This window comes from Rhea pennata, chromosome 3 (assembly GCF_028389875.1).
Source record: "Rhea pennata isolate bPtePen1 chromosome 3, bPtePen1.pri, whole genome shotgun sequence".
Lineage (NCBI taxonomy): Eukaryota > Metazoa > Chordata > Aves > Rheiformes > Rheidae > Rhea > Rhea pennata.
This window is the reverse complement of record NC_084665.1, coordinates 24,487,728-24,492,202: the sequence shown is the minus strand read 5'-3', so window position 1 is coordinate 24,492,202 and position 4,475 is coordinate 24,487,728.

The following is a 4,475-nucleotide window of genomic DNA, read 5'->3' as shown; positions in this document are numbered from 1 at the left end:
TAAACAGGCTTGATTAGTAAAACAAAAATAATATATTATAAAGAAGTTCTCAAATGCAGATATTATCCCAGAATGACACTGGCTGTATGATCAGGACAGATAATGTTTTATCCTGGCTTATAGATATATTTGCATCTAGAGATCAAAATGAGAATTTTATCCCATTGGCAAGTATAGAATCCATTTTTTAATGGGAAAAGAGTTACATCATGGGGTCTATCTTTGTAAAAGATTTATATACATATATATCTCAGATACAGCAGAAAAATAAAATACTGGAGGCAAATAGATGAGCCTTAATAAATGTGACTGACATTTTATCCTTGCAAGTTTTCTAAGGCTAGAATACTCAACAGGTGACTCCTCTACCTAGAAATTTTCCCCAGTCCTCTGAAAATAAGTTTCCGTTCTTTCAGAGTTGCCTGCTCAAGTCAAAGAAGAAAGCAACAGTTCTTCTTACCAGCTGGCAATTTTCTAAAAGAGCTCCACTGAGCGCTACTGAGGCCATCTCCAGTGTAACATTCATTCTCCCTTCCCCTGCTTTGTCTCCTAAAAGGAGCTTAACTGAGGTTCATCATTTTCTAGATACAATTTCTTTTGGTCTTAAATTGGATATTTAAATCTGTAGAACATATTTTTACTTTAATTGTAACAATAGGTTTCTACTAATGAAACAAATACTAAACAATCCATATACATCCATCTCAAAACATTTTATATATGTAGTATGAACGAGAAAACATTATATATTTCATTATACATTTAATCTTGAAATATATATCATTAAAATTTTAATGTATTCACATTTGCAGACAGTAATGAAAAAAATAATTCTGATATTCACAGAACAATGAAACTCACATTTCTATAGAATTGTATTCCTTTATCCTCCCTTTTTCATCATCAGTTTCCGTAGTTTCCACTTCCATATCTTTTAAAGCACTCTGAAAACAGCTCCAGCTTCCTTCCTCAACTTTAATGGGAAGTTTATCTGAAACTTTGTCCCACCAATTGCCAGTCAGCAAGCAAACAAAACAAATAATACTGAGCTTCAAACTTTCTCAAAAAGGACATTCATTTGAGCCTCTCTGTCTAGCTGTGATGTTTCGTGGAATTTGTCAGGCTGAATACCATCGAGATTTTTACCTTCTCCCACTCCTCCGGCCCATACTGGTTGAAATAGGCCAATGGGTTATGAAGTTGCTGGAGAGAGTAGCTGCTGTCCAAAATTGCTGCTGTCTAAAGCCTTAGTTTTTTAAGAAAGCAAAGCTTTCTCCTTGCATACACTGCAAGAACAGATGTTTAATGCTTCCTAGCCTTCTTTGTGGCCTACTAAATGTATTTGTTTGGGAAAATATAAATGACAAATTGACTTTTAGATTAATAGCTACCATATTGGTAATGTACAAATCACTTTTAACAGCCACTATTAACTTGGTAAAGAGAAGCTTGCTAACTGCTCTTTAATTAAGTACACTTAATGACCTTAAGGGGATTAGTAGTCTTGTCTGATAATCAATAAGCATAGCAAGATTGCTGCCCCATACACGGGGGCTAGAGAACAAAATTAATCTGTGCAGATTAGTTCTACCTAGTTTGGTCTGTTTGCTGAAGACTATTTCAAAATTACTTCAGCTTAATAGATTTATGAAAATCAAAATAGATGCTTTACGAAAGATTTTTCCTCATTTATCCTGTGTTAAAATGGCATGCATGCTTGCTAAGGCAATCCTATATTTGCAGCAGCAGTTAGTACAGATGAATGGATACTCATGTTGCAGTCCCCAGAGAAAGCAGAAGGCTAAACGAAAGGACACTAAAGACCATACCTAAAAGAAGTGAAATATTGTCCCACAAAAGTCTATAGAATAAATCTGGATGCGATCAAGGCTTCATTCCTCAAGTCCAATACAAGCCCTGTAACTGCCCCACAGTGTGAGACCTGACTGCCTTTACCTGCTTGCATTTGCGGTTCCCTTCCATGTTGCACTTGAATCACAGTCATCCCAGCAGCTAGAAATAGCCATGAGAGTATCTCATCTTCATGCCTTCTTCTCACTATACCTTCTACTCACTATTCAAAACCAGCAAATAGCAAGCTTTTCAGATCAAATGCTGCTTCTTTCTTATGAGAGCTGGGAGAATCTTCCAGCCATGCATAAATGCACATATGTTCCATAAACCAGCCTTCCTCAGCTCCCTGAAGAAGCACACAGTCTTCTCCATCCCCCTTCACTGCCTTATCTTCCCTCTTCTGCTCCTCACAAAATAATCACAATTCAAGCTCCAGCAAAGTCAGTTCTCTTCTGTCTAACCTACTTAAATTTTATGACGCATCCCCCAACTACTCACCTCTACCAAGCCAGAATTCCCCTAAGCCACAAATGTCTGGAAATGGTGGTAGCACCAGGGACACCACGCTTGATACTCCAGCTTTTGTACTGAAGCCTCCTCAGAGTGCACCTGGGCAAATAGGTTCTCATGCTCACAGGGGTCTCACTTGATCTCAGCAAGTGAGATGAGGCTCTGCTTAGAGGAAGCCCTGGGTATTGTGCTCTTCCATTGAATATGAAATACAGTCTGTATAATGAAATGGTTTGTATTCTCATTGTTTTCTCACTCAGGAACTGACAGGAAGGGAAAGTATTATGCACTCATTTGTGTGCAGGACACATGTCAATCCAAGATAGATTTTGGTCCAATGCACCTATCTCCACTACGTACAAGGCATAGCAATGTTATACTTTTGAAAAGGCTCTCTCCTATTTTCCAAGCTTGTGAAAGGAGAGACGTGAAGGTAGGATTTTCTTCTTAGGGCTCCTTGTGCCTCCTACAGGATGTATGCCATCTCCCAGCATGCTTCCAAGTTGAAGGTTGATGTTCTAAAGGTTTAGAAGAAAAATTAGCAAGCATTACATTTAAACCACACAGAAATTCTCTTCTCACAAAACTAAAATGCAAAGAACAGTGAGAAGTAGCAAAAATAATCACTTTTCCAAATGACTCTGGCACAAAAATAATCTTACATTTTGCTTAGGAATTTCTATGATAGCTTCATAGAAAAAAAAGCATTTATGTTTAGGAATGGTTTGGAAACTATCTCTGATTCTTCTCTTTTCTCTCTAGAACTCCTCCTTAGTTCTTCTAGTTCTCAAGTGTCATGCATGCAGTAAATCAAGAGGCTTAATTGTAAAATAGAAGCCTCTGTAAGACATGTATACAGTATATTAATGGTTATGCTACCAGAGGTGTAGGGATATTAAAATTGATTTCCAACAAGCCGAGGCCTTCTGCTTTCTCATTCTATGTCCCACAAATATATATTAATATGACTCCCTAAACAGCAGTAATTAGCTTCCAAAAATAGCTGCTCGTATAGAAGGTGGAACATAAAGCTCAGTTTGCCTTCATATAGTTCAACTTCAGCTGACAAAGTGCAAAAACCAGTTTACATCCTGACCAGGATGAAACTTTATTGCTCTCAATGTACAGGAGAGCACTCGAACTTGATTAAATACTTGGTACACCAAGACCTACAAATAAGGCCTCACTCTTCTTTCTATCCTCCCACCGTGTTTTTCTTGATTACATCTTACGGTCCATGCTATACTTTAGCTTGGAAGGATTTCAGGGCAAAAGCACTTCAGCTGTACAGGCTTATAAAGTGTCTCAATGCCACCCCCATACTAATAATGATAAACCACACAGACTTCAGTATAGCCAGGTTTGTATGCAGGATTTTAATCATAGTTAAAACAAACCACCAACCTGATATATTTGAAGAGGATCTTACTAATACAACTATTCCTCTTTGATATTACCCAGCCAAAGCCAGTACAGAGAAAAAGAGCTGTATTACAGCAGAAGCAGGCTTACACATAAGCTCTAGAGCAGTACTGACTCAGTGTACCAGAGGCCTAGCTTTGCTGCCTTAAATACCCAGGGGAGACCTCCTGTCCAGCAGCCTAATGCTTTGGGAGCCATTGCTTGCACTTATGCCAGATGAGGGCAAATTAGGTAAAGCTTTGGCTCGGCACCCTGGAAGCCCCTCAGTGTGCTCAGGTGCAAGCAAAGACCCAACCAGCCCTGTGGCTCCTGAGGGATCCCAGCTGCGACTGCCTTTTGGTCAGAGAATCGGCCAAGGGGAAAATGTGGGCCAGGACACTGCAGCTCTTCACAGATCCCCAAATTGCTTTACCATTTAAACAAAGCATTTCATATAACATTGTCATGAATCTGGGTGTAGGGTAGACCTATCACTCTACCACAAAACCAAAGAGTAACATTGATGTTTTCTGTTATGATTCTTTTTTATCTCAGTGTCTGGCCTGCTACTTCTCTAGCCTTGTGGGCCCATTTCTTATTCTATACTAACTTTAGAAAAAAAGTTAATAATAAGTGACTATAACTCCATTGACTCCAAAAGGATTAGGTTGTTATTAAACAGGCATAACAAAATGACAAGTTGGAGCCTT